Below are 14,879 nucleotides of genomic sequence, written 5' to 3'. Positions count from 1 at the left end.
GATATGACGGGAGCCCTGTCCTATCCTCTCTATAGCTTATACTCCATTAGAGGTCTGTAGCAGTTGTACATAGTTGGGATGTTATGTAGCCTTGACGACCCTTATTTTGTTGTACAACATGTGTAGCAGCCTAATCGGCTTGCATCGTTCTTTCCATCTTATATATGTACAGATTATGCAGAGTTCATGATAACATCCTTTCATGAGTTAGTATAAGTTCGGTTTGAGCTATTCATGGGCCCTTGTTATTTAATGTTATTTAGATACGAGTATAGGGGTGTTTGGTAACTAGAGATTAGGCACTCGTTCCGACTCATCGATTTGGGTCGTGACAGTAACTGTATCACTGGAAGCACATCCTCCTCCACCTCAGTCCTGGTGGGGGCTGGCATCGCCACTACACTCGGATCACGAGCTTGTAAAATTAGTACTATAGCTTTCAACTGCTCCAACTCAACCCGCAATGCATCAGTAAGAGTACTCGGCTGAGACAACTCCAAAGCTGTGAGCTGGGTCTTAAAACTATCCAAGCGAGCCATCATGGCCTGCCTTAGTAGCACCATAGCAGCAGCAACCCTCTTATTACAAAGTCATCCAGTTGCCTGACTATGATTCTGGACTACTCATCTGCTGTCGCTGTCTACTTTGCAAACTTCCTGAAGTTCTCGAGCGAGAAATCATATGGGTCAGCAACTCTGGCTGCCCCCTGCGGCTGTGCAGCCGGACCTTGTGGCTATGGAGCTGTAGTGTGTGGCTGTGAAGCAGGAGTCTGGGTCGCTAGTGCATCTGTGTGTGGAGGCTCAGGATCTATAGTCCGGATAGAGTCAGAAACAGGGGCAGTAGTGGAAGGTAACACCTCCGTAGTATCACCGGTGGCCCCTGAATGCTGAATATCCTGAGACTCAGGCAAACCCCCTGTTATAACCCGTGTTTTCACACGTTTGGAAAAAATTCGATAAATAATGGATTCTTGAGATATGAGGTCAAATTTGATATTTTGTTGAACATAAGAGTTATGCATGAAAGAATAGAGTCATGAAAGTGTGGGACAAGGCTAAGGGTAATTTTGGAATTTCGGAAATTAGTTTCGGGAATTACAAAATATGATTCACAAGTTATTGGGCTTGTAAAATGTGAAACAAATTGAGGCCCAAAGAGAGTAGGGGTGGCCGGCCAAGCCATTGAATTTGGCCCAAACCCATCTAGTTGATCATGTGCTAGTCATGTGATCAACTAGTATATGTTAGGATAATTATCAAGACAAGTCAAGAACAAGATAAGCAAGAACAAAAAAATAGAGAGAGCAAGGAGGGTTCTCGGGTTTGGGCTAGAAAATTAGCTACCAAAAATATTGCTCCAAAAATTTATTTCTTGTTGATTTCCTACTAAGTCAAGGTTCTTTTGTAACTTGGTATAGTTGGATTGGAGTGGGGAGCATTAAAATCACCAAAGTGATTACATCTCCAAGTGAAGAAGACTTGAGGAAAAGGTAAGAATTTCTACCTTTTTATTGTGTTATGAAGTTTTGATTGTGTTGTAGTATGTAGAAATATGTTGATTGTATGGAAAAATGGAAGTTTGCAAAGTGGGTTTGGAATATGGCTTGGAGCCGTGGGTGTGTGTGTGTTGTGTGGTGACAATGTGTTGAATTCATGTTGTATTCTAGTTGTGATTGTGATGGAATTTATGTTGAGAATGAAAGAGGAATAAATTTGATTGAATTGATGAAAATAGCATTTGGCCGTGTGGTATGGAGTGGTTTGGAATGGAATGGATTAAGTTTGTTTAGTGTGTTAGTTGTGTTGTTGTGATGTTTGTTGTGTAAATGAAGTTGGAATGAGATAAGTTTGTATTGAATTGGAATGTAGAAACTTATGTCGTTTTAGTATGGTTTTCCGACATTAAGGAAATGAAGTCGTTTGGTTGTTAATTGTGATGATCATTGATGAATTTGGAAGTTGGAAACATGTTATGAAATTGTATGCCAAAGATTTGATGTTTTGCATAAGTTATGACTTTGGCGGAAAGTTGTATATTAAGTATATCGAGTGTATATCTTAAGGAAAATGATATGAAATGTCTCTAAATCTATATGGTGATGATCTTGATTGTTAATGAATGTGAAATTATTGATGTTAGTTTGAAAGTTTGGGTTAGAATGAAGGTTATGTCAACTTGTGAGAAAAATGACTAGTTGAAGGATAATTGTGTTTTTAATGTTCTTTGTTGATGTTGATGTTGTCGTTTGGGTTGTTGTTGATGATTCTAGCCGAGTTGAATTCTCGGGGTGCCATATGTATAGGGGAAGTGCTGCCGAAATTTCGGTAGCCAAATATGCATTAAGTTGAAACTTTGGTATTCATAGCTTACAATTGGTAAACTTGACCAATTGCAGTTTTTCGACGAAACGGGAAGTGAGTTTGGAAAGGCGTAAAGAGCTTGAAAGGTATGTAAAGCAACCCCAATTCTTCCCTTGGCATGCCCTTAGTGTGTTAGGGTCGGATCCGGGCCTCGAAGGACCTCTTGGCCCTCGGAATCCGCAAGAGAAAATCTCAGTTTTTCCTTCAGTGGAATTGAACCACTTTAGTATGCTTTTTCGGAAAATTATGCAACTTTGCTCCAAATTACTTGGAAAGTCATAGAATGTTTGTAGAACCTTTTTAAGTGATACTATAAGCTTAGAGGGCACAATTTGAGCCCGCCGCCTTATTTGTCCCGAGGCGGGCCCACTATTCCCGGTTTTGCCCTTAATGTACTAAAGCTTCCTTTTTAGGCGATTTTTGAAAGAAATGTTTTGACTATCATACTAATCGCCTAATAAACATTGTTTTAAATATTCTATTAAATCTTATAAATTATTTTGACACCCGGAATGACTTGGGGAAAGTTATACTTCTGTAATTTATTATGATATCCGAAATGCATTTATTATGATCCCGTCCGACTCCATTGGATCTGTTTGGCTTTGATACGCTTCATCGAGTCTTTGAAAACATTTATGATATTTTTAAATTGCATTAGTTTCTCACTACTCTATTCGTGGATGTCCCAATGTTTCCCACACTGAGCCCGGGCCAGGATATGTTGTCAAGCGTGATTCTCTGCATTGTTCGCCGCGTCCCGATGTGAGGGGGCAGGTATACGCATACATGGGTCTGTGGAGTATGATGTGCCATGTCCGCCTATTCTGATCTGATCTGTTATGGCCATTTTGATATGACATTTTATGATACGGGGCCACGCCCCTTTTTCTGATTCCTCTATATAGTGGTACCAGCGTCGGGAGGGTGGCCACGTTCTGTCTGCCGAGTTCCGCGGCAGGGACCGGATATGATATGACATATGTTTCTGTACACATTCTGTCTGTTTTGGAAATATGCATTTGACACTCTGGATTTTGTACTCATTTTCTGTAACCATTATGATTTGACTTCTGTGATTCCGCTTTACATATTCAGTACATATTTCGTACTGACCCCCTTTCTTCGGGGGCTGCGTTTTCATGCCGCGTAGGTACAGACGACAGGTTCACTGATGCATCTGTTTAGGATCCCACTTCTGCTATTTTGGGGCGCTCTCTTCTTCAGAGCCCACTTTTGGTACAGTCTGGCACTGCTATCTGGATATGTACATTGTTCTGGGTATGACGGGGCCCTGTCCCGTCTTATGATTATGTTATGTTCTGTAGAGGTCTGTGGATATATCTGTGTGGGTTCTGTACATATGTTTGGGATACTTTGTTCTATGATGGCCTTATCGGCCTCTGTGTGCCAAGTCTGTTTTTTTATGCTAAATTCTGTAGCGTCCACTAATATTATTATTATATTATTTTGTTGATATGCTAATTTGGGTATCGGGTACGTATAGGTGCCCAGCTAGGGCACTGGTCGCGGCCCATGGGGTTGGGTCGTGACAAAAGTGGTATCAGAGCGGTTCGTCCTCGGAATGTCCACAGACCGTGTCTAGTAGAGTCTTGATTATCGGTGTGTTGTGCACCACACCTATAAACAGGAGGCTACAGGGCATTTAGGATACTACCCTTCTTTCTGTGTTAGATCGTGCGATAGAGCTGTGTTATCAGGATGACCCCTCCCTAACGAGTGGCTATATTTGCAGATATGCCTCCAAAAAAGGCAACAGCGGCCCAAAAGGCCAAGTCAGCAGCCTTGGGAGAGACTAGCCGGGTCCAGAGGATTACCAGGGCCCAGACACATATTGCTCCGGAGACATTGCCCCAGACAGAGGGTTCTTCTACACCGCCACTCGTGGAGGAGATTGGGGCGGCCGCAGCCGCAGATCGGGGGGCGGCTCCACCACCAGCTCCCGCAGTTCCAGTTCCTGAGCCTCCAGCTCCACGGCCAGGCACTGAGGATCAGTCTATAAGGGAGGCAGTCCAGTTGCTGACTAGACTTGTGGCAGGGCAGGTTCAGGGGCATGGACTGGGAGGTGACCGGGCAGTCATACGTGATAGTTCGAGAGTCCGTGAGTTTTTGACTTGTAGTCCTCCAGAATTCTTCGGGACAAAGCCCGAGGAGGATCCTGAGGAGTTTATCAGGAAGATACGACGCACTCTAGATTTGATTAATGCTTCCGAGACAGAGTCAGTCGCGTTAGCTTCGTACCGGTTATATGATGTGGTGGCAAACTGGTACGAGTCATGGGGGATATCCAGAGGGGACGGCGCTCCCCCAGCAGTTTGGGGTGATTTTTCTCAGGCATTTCTTGGACATTTTCTGCCCCCAGAGTTGCGACGAGCCAGATCTGATAGATTCTTATTATTGAGGCAGAAGGGCTGCAGTGTCCGGGACTATAGTTTGGAGTTTGATTCCTTGGCCCGATATACACCTACTGTGGTGGCTACTATGGCGGACCGGATGCACAGATATATTATGGGGCTGGATCGGTATTTTGTCGATAGCTGCTTAGTATTGGCTGCTCAGCCCGGTATGGACATTGCCCGTATTCAGGCCCACGCCCAGGGCATGGAGGATCGGGGCAGAGGAGGACATCAGCCTGACAGGGGCCAGGATCGGAGACAGCCCAAGAGGGCCAGGTCATCTGGAGATTTTCGGGGTAGACAACCCCAACAGCCGCAACACCCTAGCAGATTTTCATCTCAGCCGGCGCAGAGCGCGCCTCCCCAGCCTACAGGTCGCAGGTTCGATAGCCCAGGGTATTCAGGAGCGGGCCAGAGCTCCAGGGCTTCAGGTTCGCGGACAGATAGGGGTTTTGGTCAGATGAGGCCACCCAGGGTTCAGTGTTCTCTTTGTGGCAGATATCATCCGGGAGAGTGCTACAGGGCCACCGGTGCATGCTTTTATTGTAGTCGTCAGGGCCATTCTGTGAGAGATTTCCCGTATAAGGGTAGTTCTGGTGGTGCAGCGCAGCCTACCGGATCAGCCGCTGGGTCTTCATCTTCGTCAGTGGCTATGCGCCCTACGGGGCAGGGTTTTCCAGCACCGGCGGGTCGCGGCAGAGGCCGTGGTGGAGCTTCTGGTATTAGCGGTCCTTCGAACCGCATTTATGCTCTGTCCAGCCGCCAGGATCAGGAGGCATCGCCTAATGTCATTACAGGTACATTATCGGTTTTCTCTCGGTATGTGTATGCATTGATTGATCCAGGTTCGACCTTGTCATATATTTCGCCTTTGGTTGCTAGAAAAATTGGTATTATGTCTGAGCCTATAGAGCCATTTGAGGTAGCCACACCGATCGGGGACTTTATTGTAGCGAAACAAGTATATAAAGACTGTTCTGTGATTGTATGTAGCCGAGATACTAAGGCAGATCTGGTAGAGTTAGATATGACTGAATTTGATGTTATTATGGGTATAGATTGGCTAGCTTCCTGTTACGCTAATGTTGACTGCCAGAATAAGGTGGTTCGCTTCCAGTTTCCCGGGGAGCCAGTTATAGAATGGGCTGGTAATACAGCATCGCCGAAGGGTAAGTTTATTTCGTACCTTAAGGCGAAGAAAATGATCAGAAAGGGTTATATCTATCATCTGGTACGGGTGCAAGACTTGGGAGCAGAGATGCCGACACTTCAGTCAGTCCCCGTGGTTAATGAGTTTCCAGATGTTTTCCCCGACGAGCTTCCAGGTCTTCCTCCAGAGCGGGAGATAGACTTCTCTATTAACTTACTCCCAGACACTCAGCCAATCTCTATTCCTCCGTACATAATGGCGCCTGCAGAATTAAAGGAGTTGAAGGAGCAGCTGAAAGATTTGTTGGATAAGGGTTTCATCAGACCCAGTACTTCGCCTTGGGGAGCCCCGGTATTATTTGTGCGTAAGAAAGACGAGTCGCTGCGTATGTGTATTGATTATCGACAGCTGAATAAGGTAACTATAAAGAATAAATACCCCCTCCCCAGGATTGATGATTTGTTTGATCAGCTGCAGGGCGCTAAGTGTTTTTCAAAGATAGATCTTCGATCCGGTTACCACCAGGTGCGAGTACGAGAGGCCGATATCCCTAAGACAGCTTTCCGGACCCGATATGGGCATTATGAGTTTAGGGTTATGTCTTTTGGGCTTACTAATGCCCCCGCAGTATTCATGGATTTGATGAACCGGGTATTCAAGCCATTCTTGGATATGTTTGTAATTGTATTCATTGATGATATCCTGGTTTATTCTCGGTCTGAGGCAGAGCACGCAGATCATCTGAGATTGGTATTAGGGGTACTCCGGCATCAGAAATTATATGCCAAATTTTCTATGTGTGAATTCTGGCTGTCTTCAGTGGCTTTCTTGGGGCATATTATTGCAGCTGATGGTGTCCGGGTGGACACACAGAAGATTGAGGCCGTGATGAATTGGCCCAGACCTACGACGCCCACAGAGGTACGCAGTTTCCTGGGGTTAGCAGGTTATTACAGGAGGTTTGTGGAGAAGTTTGCTTCGATTTCAGCGCCTTTGACAAGGCTGACTCAGAAGGGAGCTAAGTTCCAGTGGTCTGACGCTTGTGAATGGAGCTTCCAGTTGCTGAAGGAGAAGCTGACTACAGCCCCAGTTCTGACTCTTCCAGAGGGACCGGACGGGTATGTTATTTATTGTGACGCTTCTGGTATGGGGTTAGGCTGTGTATTGATGCAGCACGGCAGAGTTATAACGTATGCTTCCCGGCAGCTCAAAAAGCATGAGAAGAATTATCCTACCCACGATCTGGAGCTCGCAACGGTGATTCATGCTCTGAAGATATGGAGACACTATTTATATGGCGTTCATGTGGATATCTATACTGATCATAAGAGTCTCCAGTATATTTTCAGACAGAGAGAGCTTAATTTGCGGCAGCGGAGGTGGCTGGAGCTTCTGAAAGATTATGACGTGGATATTTTGTATCATCCGGGTAAGGCTAACGTTGTTGCAGATGCGCTCAGTCGGAAGTCTATGGGCAGTTTGGCCGATCTACAGCCAGACAGGAGAGAGATAGCCCGTGATATTCAGCAGTTGGCTAGTCTCGGGGTTCGCCTGGCCGATTCTGGAGATACCCAGATTTCTGTTCGAGGGGTTTCTGAGTCATCCATCAGGAACGATATTAAAAGGCGTCAATACGAAGATCCTGTCTTAGCTCGGTACAGAGACACAACCTATGATAAGGAGAGGACTCCGTTCGAGTTTTCACCGGACGACACTTTGTTATACAGAGGCAGGTTGTGTGTACCTGATATTGCAGGCCTTCGGTAGCAGGTTATGAGCGAGGCACATTATGCTCGCTATTCGGTCCATCCTGGGTCTACGAAGATGTACCATGATCTTCGATGCTTATACTGGTGGGACGGTATGAAGCGGGATGTTGCAGAGTTCGTCGCCCAGTGCCCTAATTGTCAGCAGGTCAAGATTGAGCATCAGAAGCCGGGTGGACTGTTGCAGGAGATGGAAATCCCGACTTGTAAATGGGAGGTTATTAATATGGATTTCATTACAGGTTTGCCTCGCACTCCACAGAAGTATGATTCCATCTGGGTCGTTGTGGATAGGCTGACGAAATCAGCCCATTTCCTTCCCGTCAGGACTACTTAATACGCCGAGGATTATGCCAGGCTCTATATTAGAGAGATTGTGAAGCTTCACGGAGTTCCTCTATCTATTATTTCTGACAGAGGCGCCCAGTTTACGACGCATTTTTGGAGGTCTTTTCAGGAGGGTCTAGGGACTCAGGTGAGTCTGAGCACAGCTTTTCATCCTCAGAGCGACGGACAGGCCGAGCGCACTATACTGACGCTGGAGGATATGTTGCGGGCCTGCGTTATTGATTTCAGAGGCAGCTGGGATGATCACTTGTCGTTGATTGAGTTTGCATATAATAACAGTTACCATTCCAGCATCCAGATGGCTCCATACGAGGCTTTATATGGCAGGAAATGCAGGTCGCCGATCGGCTGGTTTGATATTGGCGAGACAGAGTTGATTGGCCCAGATATGGTCCAGCAGGCCATGGACAAGGTGAAACTTATTCGAGAGCGACTGTTAGCAGCCCAGAGTCGACAGAAGTCATACGCGGATAAACAGCGTCGACCGTTGGAGTTTCAGGTAGGCGATTGGGTATTTCTGAAGGTATCGCCTATGAAAGGCGTGATGCTGTTCGGCAGAAAGGGTAAGCTCAGTCCGCGTTATATTGGACCTTATCAGATTGTTCGGAAGGTTGGAAATGTCGCCTACGAGTTAGATTTTCCATCTGATTTGGAAGCGGTACATCCGGTATTCCATGTGTCTATGCTCCGCAAATGCATTGGTGACCCTTCCAGAATATTCCCTGCGAATGATATTCAGGTGTCGGAGCAACTATCGTACGAGGAGCAGCCCGTATCTATTTTGGATCGTCAGGTAAGGAGGCTCCGGAATAAAGATGTAGCCTCTGTTAAGGTACTGTGGCGGAACGATAATAGGGAGGAAATGACGTGGGAGGCCGAAGAGGAAATGAAGAAGAAATATCCTTATCTGTTCCCTGTGTCCACAGGTAACCTTAAACCCCTGCTTAATTTCATTTCAATGCCAATCGTATGTCATATGTGTTGTTTGTAACCATGAACTCCCCCAAAGTGTTTTCAAACCCTATAAGATTAATTTTACATTCGAGTACGAATGTTCTAAAGGGGGGGAGGATGTTATAACCCGTGTTTTCACACGTTTGGAAAAAATTCGATAAATAATGGATTCTTGAGATATGAGGTCAAATTTGATATTTTGTTGAACATAAGAGTTATGCATGAAAGCATAGAGTCATGAAAGTGTGGGACAAGGCTAAGGGTAATTTTGGAATTTCGGAAATTAGTTTCGGGAATTACAAAATATGATTCACAAGTTATTGGGCTTGTAAAATGTGAAACAAATTGAGGCCCAAAGAGAGTAGGGGTGGCCGGCCAAGCCATTGAATTTGGCCCAAACCCATCTAGTTGATCATGTGCTAGTCATGTGATCAACTAGTATATGTTAGGATAATTATCAAGACAAGTCAAGAACAAGATAAGCAAGAACAAAAAAATAGAGAGAGCAAGGAGGGTTCTCGGGTTTGGGCTAGAAAATTAGCTACCAAAAATATTGCTCCAAAAATTTATTTCTTGTTGATTTCCTACTAAGTCAAGGTTCCTTTGTAACTTGGTATAGTTGGATTGGAGTGGGGAGCATTAAAATCACCAAAGTGATTACATCTCCAAGTGAAGAAGACTTGAGGAAAAGGTAAGAATTTCTACCTTTTTATTGTGTTATGAAGTTTTGATTGTGTTGTAGTATGTAGAAATGTGTTGATTGTATGGAAAAATGAAAGTTTGCAAAGTGGGTTTGGAATATGGCTTGGAGCCGTGGGTGTGTGTGTGTTGTGTGGTGACAATGTGTTGAATTCATGTTGTATTCTAGTTGTGATTGTGATGGAATTTATGTTGAGAATGAAAGAGGAATAAATTTGATTGAATTGATGAAAATAGCATTTGGCCGTGTGGTATGGAGTGGTTTGGAATGGAATGGATTAAGTTTGTTTAGTGTGTTAGTTGTGTTGTTGTGATGTTTGTTGTGTAAATGAAGTTGGAATGATATAAGTTTGTATTGAATTGGAATGTAGAAACTTATGTCGTTTTAGTATGGTTTTCCGACATTAAGGAAATGAAGTCGTTTGGTTGTTAATTGTGATGATCATTGATGAATTTGGAAGTTGGAAACATGTTATGAAATTGTATGCCAAAGATTTGATGTTTTGCATAAGTTATGACTTTGGCGGAAAGTTGTATATTAAGTATATCGAGTGTATATCTTAAGGAAAATGATATGAAATGTCTCTAAATCTATATGGTGATGATCTTGATTGTTAATGAATGTGAAATTATTGATGTTATTTTGAAAGTTTGGGTTAGAATGAAGGTTATGTCAACTTGTGAGAAAAATGACTAGTTGAAGGATAATTGTGTTTTTAATGTTCTTTGTTGATGTTGATGTTGTCGTTTGGGTTGTTGTTGATGATTTCTAGCCGAGTTGAATTCTCGGGGTGCCATATGTATAGGGGAAGTGCTGCCGAAATTTCGGTAGCCAAATATGCATTAAGTTGAAACTTTGGTATTCATAGCTTACAATTGGTAAACTTGACCAATTGCAGTTTTTCGACGAAACGGGAAGTGAGTTTGGAAAGGCGTAAAGAGCTTGAAAGGTATGTAAAGCAACCCCAATTCTTCCCTTGGCATGCCCTTAGTGTGTTAGGGTCGGATCCGGGCCTCGAAGGACCTCTTGGCCTTCGGAATCCGCAAGAGAAAATCTCAGTTTTTCCTTCAGTGGAATTGAACCACTTTAGTATGCTTTTCCGGAAAATTATGCAACTTTGCTCCAAATTACTTGGAAAGTCATAGAATGTTTGTAGAACCTTTTTAAGTGATACTATAAGCTTAGAGGGCACAATTTGAGCCCGCCGCCTTATTTGTCCCGAGGCGGGCCCACTATTCCCGGTTTTGCCCTTAATGTACTAAAGCTTCCTTTTTAGGCGATTTTTGAAAGAAATGTTTTGACTATCATACTAATCGCCTAATAAACATTGTTTTAAATATTCTATTAAATCTTATAAATTATTTTGACACCCGGAATGACTTGGGGAAAGTTATACTTCTGTAATTTATTATGATATCCGAAATGCATTTATTATGATCCCGTCCGACTCCATTGGATCTGTTTGGCTTTGATACGCTTCATCGAGTCTTTGAAAACATTTATGATATTTTTAAATTGCATTAGTTTCTCACTACTCCATTCGTGGATGTCCCAATGTTTCCCACACTAAGCCCGGGCCAGGATATGTTGTCAAGCGTGATTCTCTGCATTGTTCGCCGCGTCCCGATGTGAGGGGGCAGGTATACGCGTACATGGGTCTGTGGAGTATGATGTGCCATGTCTGCCTATTCTGATCTGATCTGTTATGGCCATTTTGATATGACATTTTATGATACGGGGCCACGCCCCTTTTTCTGATTCCTCTGTATAGTGGCACCAGCGTCGGGAGGGTGGCCACGTTCTGTCTGCCGAGTTCCGCGGCAGGGACCGGATATGATATGACATATGTTTCTGTACACATTCTGTCTATTTTGGAAATATGCATTTGACACTCTGGATTTTGTACTCATTTTCTGTAACCATTATGATTCGACTTCTGTGATTCCGCTTTACATATTCAGTACATATTTCGTACTGACCCCCTTTCTTCGGGGGCTGCGTTGTCATGCCGCGCAGGTACAGACGACAGGTTCGCTGATGCATCTGTTTAGGATCCCACTTCTGCTATTTTGGGGCGCTCTCTTCTTCAGAGCCCACTTTTGGTACAGTCTGTCACTGCTATCTGGATATGTACATTGTTCTGGGTATGACGGGGCCCTGTCCCGTCTTATGATTATGTTATGTTCTGTAGAGGTCTGTGGATATATCTGTGTGGGTTCTGTACATATGTTTGGGATACTTTGTTCTATGATGGCCTTATCGGCCTATGTGTGCCAAGTCTGTTTTTTTATGCTAAATTCTGTAGCGTCCACTAATATTATTATTATATTATTTTGTTGATATGCTAATTTGGGTATCGGGTACGTATAGGTGCCCAGCTACGGCACTGGTCGCGGCCCACTGGGTTGGGTCGTGACACCCCCAAACAATATCGGGAAGCCATCCTTTGCACCTTGGCCCTCTCTAATGGCCTCATCTCTGCTCTTCTTTACTGAATACACATGCGAGGCTGTAATCCGGTGATAAATGTATAGTAAAATAAGAACATGTACCCTCCGAATGAGCTCGGTGATTAACCACGCATATATCAATAAAGTAATGGAATGTGAAGCCCTCAGCTAAATCTCATTGACAGCCAACCGCCCAAAATTAATCGGGCATCTAGTCATCAATGCAGCAACTATGATGGATTTGTCAACAGTAAGTGCATTATCGACCTGAGTAGGAAGGAACCGCAACTGTACAACATTCCACCAGAACTTGACATTAAGTGTCAACCAGCGCTTATGTATCCGCTGGGACATGTCAGTAGTCTCTGCCCTCTTGCTTGGTTGGCCAATCACTGTCGCCACCCAATCTCAGATTGTCTGCTCCTCCTTTCTGTAAAGTTTATCATTCAACTCATCTGTTTGTCTCGGAGCAGTGTAGTCATTACTGAAATATACCCTGTTTGTTGCTTCAACGTAGATGTCAACCTTCATTCCTATCACCTCAAATTTTGTTAGTGGGTCAATCTCAATCAGCCTCTGTCGCGATTTTCTTCCTTTGTTAATCAAGGCCCCATAAGCAGCATACAACTCCCGCACTAACACTGGATAGTACTCCTCAGAAGCGTTATCAATAAAATCCAAATTATAGTGATTAATGGTATCTCTAGTGCGGGGGAGGATCTCCATACCCTAAAAAATGATACGCCGCTCCCTATGGATAGTCCTATTTTCATTCAACCCAACCCCGCTTTTCAATGCAACCCCAGAATCATACAATTCCTTAGTACCCACTACTATGAACCGGAGAAGATCATCTTCTAAATTTTTTGTTCTGACCTTTCGTGTTGTAGTCGCATCATCACCGTCATCGACTGGAGGTGAACTCTGCTGAGTTGGGGATACAGTGAGTGACTGAGAGGCCTGTGAATCACCCCCCATAGTGGGTTGCTACGAGACCGATGAAGCGCCTCCTGAAGCAGCCTCTGACCCCTCCTCTACATCTCCGTTACCTGATTCGGATGAAGACGATCCCTCCTTTTCAGACTGGGAGGAATCATAAGGTGAACGAGATGGTACATCATCTTCCAAAGGTTCACTTCTCAGCGGAGTTTACCACTGGGCCGCTTTCTGCCTGATTCTCTCTGTGTCTGTCTTGAACTACCCCCTCGAGTAGTTGTCAATTTGGGCGGGGCCATATCTGTCATCAAAATCATTTGTTAATCAACATGTGCAATATAAGCTCAATAACAGGTATATTAGTTCATTCTGTCTGTTCTCTAAAAATGTAACCTGCAGACCGTCTTTGTACATCGACGGACCGTCAAACCTGTTGACGGACCATCGGTTAACTAAACAATACCGTCTTGTACAAGGACGGTTTGTAGACTTACTGATGGCACCGTTAACATGTTTACGGTCCTACCAATTTGAAAGCAAAGAAATTGCAAGTTAAGTCAAATTCCAAATGTGCAGACATCGCAGACTAATTTTTCATCTATGTACAATCTTTCAGGGTTCAAGCTTTGGGGTTACTCAGACTTCACCCTCTTGTTTCATATCCTTTTGACCATTTGGTATATTATCGAGTTTTGTTTGGCGGGCATAATAATATCAAACCGAAGTTATCAATAGAAATTCCCTCCAACCCGTTGGAGTTACAAAGACTTCACTCTACTATTTTCATCATTTTTCACATAAAAACTGGTACGAATCATTAGCGGGCATAATGAATCGACACGACTGTGGATCAAAATGCCCGCCGACTCAATGGAGGTATGATATCTCATCCTTATGAGTCCTACTTACAACACACATACCAAATTCCACACCCCACACTGGCAATGTCAATCAATTGCAAACATTAACATGAATATGAGCCGAAAATACAAAAACCTAAGTCATGATTTCTACACTTCATGTATGGTGAGTCCGTATGGTGTTTTTACAATAATGTGCGGGTTTCGTTTGTGTTTGTGAGGCCTCTGATGAAGTGTTGTGTGGTCGAGTGGGAAACTATGGAAATTTGCGAGCTCACTAGTTCAGTGGAACCGCTGTAGCAGATGAAGCACCTCTGCGGCGGGGCCACTGTAGCGACTGGTCTCTCGCCGCCGCGGGCAGTGGACCGCTATAGCACTTGCCCTATAGCGGGTCCAGGCTCACCACAACGGAGGGATGTTTTTAATTGGGTCCGCCACAACGGGCACTTGCCCGCTATAGTAAGACCGCCGCAAAGGCAGAACGACCGCTGCAACGGTTGACGGGGACAGTAGCTGTGTTTTAAACACTTAGCCCGAATTCTTTATTCATAAAACTCCAAAACAGTTTCCTAGGAGCACTTAGGGAGAAATTCTAAAGCTAGGGCAAGAATATTCCTGAGAGGTAAGTCTCAACCGTTCCTTCCTTCATTACGCATTCATCTCTAAGATTATCATCATTCTAATGGGTGTACAATGGTGAATCGAGACAAGTAACCCTAGAACTAAATAAACCTTTAATAGTTGGTGGGTTATGAATATTATTGTGTGATTATCTTCTAAAGGCTTGGGTTATCACTCTCCAATCAAGAATTGAACCGTTAGAGGCATGAACTAAGTGAAGTGAGACTTAAGGTTTCACAAAAATGGTAGTTTGACCATAGAAACTGCTTGTAAGTGATAATTTGATTGAATAACCTTATAAATTGATAGTTTATGGC

The sequence above is a fragment of the Lycium barbarum genome, chromosome 4 (assembly GCF_019175385.1).
Source record: "Lycium barbarum isolate Lr01 chromosome 4, ASM1917538v2, whole genome shotgun sequence".
NCBI lineage: Eukaryota > Viridiplantae > Streptophyta > Magnoliopsida > Solanales > Solanaceae > Lycium > Lycium barbarum.
This window is presented reverse-complemented; position numbering follows the sequence as displayed.